We start from the raw sequence: 8,891 nt of genomic DNA, 5'->3' as shown, positions 1-8,891 counted from the left end.
CTCAGAGCATTGGGATGTGATATACTGTATGTAAGCACATAGACCATGACAGTTTATGGGGTCCGGAGAGGAACAGGGGCGCTGAGAAAAGGAGAAGCTGTCTGTAGCACAGGAAGGCCTCTTCACTTCCCAGTGCCAGGGGGGCAGAGGCGGGCGTGTCCTATGGAAAAGGATATCAGGAGAGGATGCTAAGGTGAAAATGTATTTAACTCTTTCCAATCCAGTATTGGATTCAGGGTTTTTCTAAAAGGCTTTCTCTTTTTGCCGTTATACAACGGTGCCATCTGCTGGCTAAAGCCAGTATGTGTGCGCCAGAGAGGCTCCGACAGCGGAGTGGTTAGCAATAGATGGTAAGAATACCCTGCCGGACATCCTTTGACATTGGAGCTGTACAAGCTTCAACCAGAATGTACGATGATGTCAGACAGTGGATTGGAGAGGGTTAAAAATGTAATAAAACATAAAGGCAATCACTTTATTATTCTGTTCTTTGAAAGCTGCTGCGCCTGCACTACAGCGAACAGTGCAGGCACAGCTGGATCTCCATGTGATACAGTTAGCTAGCCGACGATGAATGTCTCAGCGCCGTCTTCTCCTAGCTGCATAGCTGAAGAGGGGTTTGTACAAAAAAAAATGTACAGAATAGGCTAATAAGACATAATGCAAAAATACTTATCACCTATTCTGTATATTTTTGAAAAAAAGGTAAAAAGTGTGATTACTCTTGAAAGTCATAAGCAGTAAAAATGGAGGAGCAGAGACTTCTTGCGAACTACATCTACATGTGTCACATCTATCGTCGTTCTCTCCTTGGCAGTACATATTTATGTTGCACTATGTTCATGTGGAGAACTATTGCATGGTCAATAATAAACATATGAAGCTTCCGTTTTCTTGTGTCGTAATATAAAAGATTCTATGACAATCTGTAGGGAAGAGGGCATGGATGGCGAGTGATGAGCAAACTTTGGAAAAGTTCAGTTCGGCCAGGTCATCGAACTTTAGCAAAAAGTTTGCCTTGGCCAGAATTAGTTCAAACCGAACCAGAAGTTCACCCAAACCACAACAACTGGTGTATAACACTAAGAGCCGTGACAGCTTCGTATAATAGTCTGAGGGTGTTACGCAGGGCTTTAATGGCTCTTGGACAATGTTATACCCCAGTGTTCAGGGCTAGTGTTGAGTGAAGTGAACCAGTAGAGCCCTGTTTTGGGTAGAAGTTTGATAAAAGCCTGGTTCGGGTTCGTGCCAAACCAAACTTTTAGCTAAGTCTACTGGACACCAATTATGGATGGAGAGCTCAGTCTGTGATTCTATACATTGATGTGACTATAAGGATACAATGGAAGCCAACAAATTAAAGGATGTGCATATTTTTGCAACCATTTGCCAATGCATCTAAAACAAAGTTGAGATGAATATGAAAGTAGCATTGATTAAAGGGGTTCTGTCAGCCAAATAAAAAAAAATATACTCAACTGCATCCCTTTACAGTCTAACCTGTGGAAAGAGAAAAGTTAAAAAACAAAGCAAACTCACCTAACCCCGTTGTACTTGGTCCCTCCGTTGTTTAGGTGCCATGTGAGGGGTCATCTCCCAGCGGCTCTAGCAGCTCCTGCGCGCTCCCGCCGACCTGGGCTGTGTCTAACCTCTGCCGTCCACAGAGAGTCGACAGGGAGTCCGCAAGTGCGCCGGGAAGGGGGGACGCGTGCAAACTCACCGCCGACTCTCCGAGTCGACCACTGACCCCAGCGTCAGGAGTTGCCCTCCGGCAGTGGTCGGAGAAGGGGCAGAAGCTGGCACTTTGCCAGCTTCTGCCCTGCGATCAGACGGCTGTCGGAGGGAGAGGAGAAGAGTAGCAGGTTCCTGGTGACCGGCCCTTTGCAGTCTTATATGTCTTCCATCTGTCTTCTTTTGTGTTGTCAAAAAGTTAGCAAGAGGAGACAGAAAGTCTGGGGCACATACAGGATATGGATAAGGGAGCAGCCAACCATTAAGATTGAGGACTCCGATTCTCCTTCATCCAGGTGTGAGCAGCATGTCCCGAGGATTCCCATCATCCTGGTAGTGAACATGTACAGAGATCAGTAAGCAGCGCTTTTCAATCCTCTAAAAGCAATAGGAATTCAACATTTCTTAGGGTGGTTTCCCACCTGCATCAAGGTGAGGGGTGGGGGGTTCTGGTTTCCTGCTCCATTCGGGGAGCAGGAAAAGGGAATCCCCTGGCGGAATGGCTCCGTCCTATAGTGGAACCAAACAGCACCGAACAGACCCCATTGACTATAATGGGGTCCGTTTGGTTTCCGCTCAGCTGCCCAGCTTTCTTATTCCAGTATTTTGTACCGGATCTGCAACGGAAACTTCAACCGGAGATTCCAATGCAAATGTGAAACCATCCTTACTTTAAAGGGGTTTTGCCATAATAAAGTAGTGTCGCTGCACCTCACACCCCACTGCCATCAATTTCTCCATGTATATGCGCTCCATTTTCTGCACCATTCCAGCATTTTCAACACGGGACCCAAATCAGCGCACGTTTTACCGGATCCGCTTACGTCACATTGACTCCTGGCTTGAACTTATGAACGTCGCTGGTGACATAGATTCACTAGCTTTGCCGGAAATGCAGAACTCCTGCACGTCTGTGATGGCGTGCGCATGCATGGTACCAAGTGATATTCACGTATGCTCAGTTCACCGAGGAGCCCACAACGCTATGCACTGCAGATAGGAGGAAGGGTGGAAGTATCGCAGGTGTAGAAGCCAATGCTACTCCTTCTGGGAACTGACCCCGCTGGCCAGACCGGAAGCGCTGCGGCGCCATTACAAGGCATGTAAAGAAGATGCGCCCCTGGTGCCCAGTTACAGGGGGCTATAACACACGAAGTATGCACTGCGGAACATGCCTATCCCAATACTGACCATAAATGCAGCCTTAAGAGATTAAACTTGATGTGACAAAACCCCTTTAAGAGGAACTCATCAGCAAATCGTATCGGACTTTTAGTACTCCAATGAATTGGTAAATCTTGCTCAAAAGCAGAAGTTTACTTCAAAGGAACAATCCAGGTAAAACTGATACATTGTGTTGGGACTATTGTAGGTTCTGAGGGGGCGGGGCATGACAAGGATTGTACTCCGCCCCCAACAATAAGCATAATACAATGTATCAGTTTTTTCTACAGTGTTTCTTTAATTCATGGGATGAGATGGATTATAATACAGGACAGAAACCCCGATTCCCAAAAGGATAGACGTTTTGCAGGAAATGAAAAACGGATTAGTTGCTAGAGAAAAAAAAATGAAAGATATATCACCATGGAAACAATGATGCAAGCAGCCGCTCATTAGGAAACCAGGCACAACACATGAAGAGGACTGCGCCCTGTCTGCACGCACTGAACGAGCGCGCTCATTAGGGGTGATCTTATCATTTTACCCCGAGCCGCGATTTCTACAATGAATAGCAGAACGTTGGCAGGAATATTAATACTCGAATGTTCACAACGGGGTTGGAGGAGCTCGAAATATAACAGCCTTCCTTCAGCTTCACAATTACAGGTCCCAGCATGCACAAGGCTGTAACTATAATGGGTGCACAAGACGCAGTTACACCTGGACCCCTCAGCCTCAGGGGACCCATAAGGTTTATCTTCCCCATTCATATACTATGAATGAAGCATTAAAGTTGGTAGGAGCTATTCTAATGTCGGCATTGGCGAACAGCAGTTTAAATTGGCCATCTGTATTACACTCCAGAGCTGCACTCACTGTTCTGCTGGTGGAGTCACTGTGTACATACATTACTTATCCTGTACCAGAGCTGCACTCACTATTCTGCTAGTGGGGTCACTGTGTACATACATTAGTTATCATGCACTGCTCCTGTGTTATATCCTGTATTATCCTTCAGAGCTGCACTCACTATTCTGCTGGTGGAGTCACTGTGTACATACATTACTTATCCTGTACTGATCCTGAGTTCCATCCTGTATTATACTCCAGAGCTGCACTCACTGTTCTGCTGGTGGAGTCACTGTGTACATACATTACTTATCCTGTACCAGAGCTGCACTCACTATTCTGCTAGTGGAGTCACTGTGTACATACATTAGTTATCATGCACTGCTCCTGTGTTATATCCTGTATTATCCTCCAGAGCTGCACTCACTATTCTGCTGGTGGAGTCACTGTGTACATACATTACTTATCCTGTACTGATCCTGAGTTACATCCTGTATTATACTCCAGAGCTGCACTCACTGTTCTGCTGGTAGAGGCACTGTGTACATACATTACTTATCCTGTACTGATCCTGAGTTACATCCTGTATTGTACTCCAGAGCTGCTCTCACTATTCTGCTAGTGGAGTCCCTGCGTAGATACATTACTGATCCTGAGTTACATCCTGTATTATACTCCAGAGCTGCACTCACTATTCTGCTGGTGGAGTCACTGTGTACATACATTACTGATCTTGTACTGATCCTGAGTTACATCCAGTATTATACTCCAGAGCTGCACTCACTATTCTGCTGGTGGAGTCACTGTGTACATACATTACATATCCTGTACTGATCCTGGGTTATATCCTGTATTATACTCCAGAGCTGCACTCACTATTCTGCAGAACTACTACTGCTCATGTGTAAAAGTGCAATAGTCATCCCATGTAAAGATACCTTAAAGCCCCATTTACTCTGATAGACGATCGCTCAAATGATAGTTTAAGTAACATTTTTCAGCGATCATCTTTGCATACTTTATAGTAGCTACTACAGTATATGCAAGCGGACACAGCCACGGCCTCTAATAGAACAATACAGCTGCTTAGCAAATGCAAACAGCTGTAGTGTTCTCTGTGCTTACAGCCTGCGCCCCCGCTGTGAATTCACAGCAGGACATCGGCACAGAGAATCTTATCAGTGCAGCCAGCTGATAACAGCCTGCTCCACTGATAACAGCTGGTTGCTCAATTCTAGAAAACTAGAATCAATGATCGACGACTCCTGGACGAAAAAACTAGTATCGCTCAAAGCGATTCTCGAGAATCGCTCAAGGCTTTAAGCGATTTTTGAGTGATTCTCATTGTGCCTAGGAGGGGCCTTTGTACTGCAATGCATTATCACTCACAATAGCAATCGCAGGATATGGTAGTCTTGGACATCGGTGTATGGCATCCAGTTGCCATTGCAACCCATTGGCCCTCTGCGATTACATTGTGGAGTGCCGATGTCGTCACAGAGGGAGTGTGCCCCCTCTGTAAACCCTGTACATGCCGTGATGTACATTGATCATGGCATGGAAGGTGTTAAGAATGGGGATCAATGTTCTTATTGATCCCCGCTGTTGCAGCAGAAGGCTGACTAGCATTCAGCTACCACAGGACATAGGTTTAACGACCTGTTGAGTTAACTGCCCCTTATCCTGGTAAACTTACTCCCAGGGGTTGTTCGATTGATGACCCGTCATTAGGATAGTTCATCAATAACTGAATGGCAATATCCCCTCCAATCAGCTGACTCCTGGGCTCACTATCAGTGCGGGCAGCGCTGCCAGGAGATACCACTGTCTGTACTGCAGCAGCCCGGTTTGGTACTACAGGCAATTTTCCCATGGATTTCAATGGTGAATACAATGGTGTGGATTTAAAGCCCAGAACCTATTATAACATCATGGTGGATCTAGTTCTCTGATGCGTTCATCATCCTATTAGGGGTAGAGGTGGGGGAAGACAGTACAAGAGCCGGACAAGCAGGTAGCCAGCTGGGTGACAGTTAGAAGGGGTAGAGCGAAGAGAACCAGGGAGGCTAGTCCTGAACTGGCACCAGGGAGCCTGGTAACTACAGGCCGGTAAGTCTCACTTCAATAATTGGAAAAATATTTGAGGGGTTTCTGAGAGACGCCATCCTAGAATACCTCAAGGAGAACAACGGAATAACTCCTCATCAGCACGGATTCATGAGGGGTCGATCACGTCAGACCAATCTGATCAGCTTCTATGATGAAGTAAGCCCTAGGCTGGACCTGGGAGAGTCTATTGATCTCGCATATCTGGATTTCTCTAAAGCATTTGACACTGTGCCACATAATAGGCTGATATATAAAATGAGACAGTTCGGATTGGGCGAAAACGTGTGTATCTGGGTAAAGAACTGGCTCAGAGATAGAAAGCAGAGGGGGGTAATAAATGGTTTGTACTCTGTTTGGGCCACAGTCACTAGTGGGGGCCACAGGGCTCAGTATTAGGCCCCACTCTGTTCAATATATTTATCAACGACCTGATAGAGGGGCTGCACAGCAAAATATCAATATTTACAGATGATACAAAATTATACAATATAATCAATGCAACGGAGGACAAAGTGCGGCTACAAACGGACCGAGATAAGCTGGGGGCTTGGGGAGAAAAATAGCAAATGAAGTTCAATGTTGATAAATGTAAGGTTATACACATGGGCAGGAGAAACGCATGTCACCAATATACACTAAATGGGGTACTGCTAGGGAATAGTGATATGGAAAAAGACCTGGTGGACTAGTGGACTGTAGACTTAACTGGAGCAATCAATGCCAGTCAGCTGCTGCAAAGGCAAATAAAGTTTTGGGGTGCATTACAAGAGGTATAGGGGGGAGGGACGAGAACATTATCCTCCCACTATATAAGGCACTTGTCAGGCCCCACATGGAATACTATGTACAGTTCTGGACACTGGCACTCAGGAAAGACATTGCAGTGCTTGAGGGGGTTCAAAGAAGGGCAACTAAATTAATAAACGGAATGGGAGGACTGGAATACCCAGAGAGGCATCAAAATTGGGATTATTTACCCTGGAAAAAAGACTGTTAAGGGATGATCTAATAAGTATGTATAAATACATGAGGGGACAATACAAGGATCTCTCCCAGGATCTGTTTATACCCAGGACTGCGACAGTAACAAGAGGGCATCCGCTACGTCTAGAACAACATAGAAGGGGTTTTTTACTGTAAGAGCAGTGAGACTGTGGAACTCTCTGCCTGAGGTTGAAGTCACACGAACGTATATCGGCTCGGTTTTTACGCCGAGCCGATATACGTTGTCCTCGTGTGCAGGGGGGGGGAGGATGGAAGAGCCAGGAGCTGGAACTGAGCTCCCGGCCCCCTCTCCGCCTCCTCTCCGCCCCTCTGCACTATTTGCAATGGGGAGAGGTGGGGCGGGGCTAATTCTCGGAACTTAGCCCCGCCCCCGCCCACCTCTTCCCATTACAAATAGTGTAGAGGGGCGGAGAGGAGGCGGAGAGGGGGCCGAGAGCTCAGTTCCAGCTCCTAGCTCTTCTATCCTCCCCCCCCCCCCTGCACACGAGGACAACGTATATCGGCTCGGCGTAAAAACCGAGCCGATATACGTTCGTGTGACTTCACCCTGAGGATGTGGTGATGGCAAAATCCATAGAGCAGTTTAAGAGGGGACTAGACGTTTTTGTAGAGCGCAATGATATTACAGGATATAGACATTAGGTGACCAGCGGGGTTGTTGATCCGGGTCTTACAGTGAGGTGGGAACTATCAAAGGTTGATTATGGAGTTGAGCAGGAATTTTTTTCCTCCAAATGAGCTAAATTAGCTTCTGCCTCGTTGGGGTTTTTTGCCTTCCTCTGGGTCAACAAGGGGAAGGGGGGAAGGCTGAACTTGATGGACATTGTCTTCATTCAGCCTAACATACTATGTTACTATGTAGTCCTACTTCATTAGGTGCAGGGTATCACAGCTGTTCTTAACCCGGTTATGACCAAGTGCTGTACATGTATGCTAATAGGCACGAACTCTGCACATTGCATGTACTATGAAAACGGATGAGAACAGGATATGCAGCAATGTCTTTCACACGGACCATCGGTTAATAACCTCCAAGGCTATTATGGGACTGTATGCTGCCCAGCTATATGGCCATCTGAATTGATCCCTATTACGTAATAAACTAAAAAACACTGATGGGAGGTGCAAAATGTGGTGCAAGCAGCATGAATCAATGAGCCCTTCCTGCCAGATCGGTCAGAACAGATCAGGACCCCGATCTAATTTTTGGCAACTACGGTAACGCAATAATGAACGAATATTCCTGCAGAATGATTTCCTCCACTAGTGGAACCGAAGCCTCAACAATGAATGGGGCGCTTCTGATGACCAAAGGAGCAACGCTGGGACAAGGTGATTCGTTGCCCTAAGTAAATTGTGTCTCCCCCCCAACCTCAAGACTCCGTAAAGAACCACTTTCCTTATTTATATTTAAACACACCTTAAAGAAGCAGAGAGGCAATATAAATATTTAATCCAGCGCCTCATTTTACTTTTGTTCTCTATTCGGCCCAGACCGTCCTGGCAATTTCTTCTGAAGACTGCACAGTTGGTTGCTGAGGTGTCTTTGGCCAGGAGTATAGCTATTGTGGGTGCAGACGTAGCAGTCACAGCCCTGGAGCCTGAAGTCACCAGTATTATAAAGGACACATGGTGGCTGGGGGGCGCATATTTGGTATTTCAGCCGCACTTCAGTAGCGGTGAGCGATTCCAGCGACTTGATTGGTTGTTGGGTACACAACCCCCTTTGGAGATCTGCACAAGTGCTACTTCACGAGACCAGCGGGGGAGGGGGGGGGGGGTAGGTTTAGGGCTAGGGTTTAGGGTTAGGCTTAGGGTTGTGGTTTAGGATTAGGGTTAGCTGCCGACCCTCCTACGGCCCTGCTGCTGCTTATTTAACGGGCCGGCCACTCGTGCACATCCCCAAAGGGGGGGGGGGGTGTACCCAACAACCAATCAGGTCGCTGGAATCGCTCACCACTACTGAACTGTGGCTGAAATACCAAATATTCCTGGGGGGCCCAGTGAGAGATTTTCACTAGCCCCCAAATCAA

Source organism: Eleutherodactylus coqui, chromosome 11 (genome assembly GCF_035609145.1).
Source record: "Eleutherodactylus coqui strain aEleCoq1 chromosome 11, aEleCoq1.hap1, whole genome shotgun sequence".
Lineage (NCBI taxonomy): Eukaryota > Metazoa > Chordata > Amphibia > Anura > Eleutherodactylidae > Eleutherodactylus > Eleutherodactylus coqui.
This window is presented reverse-complemented; position numbering follows the sequence as displayed.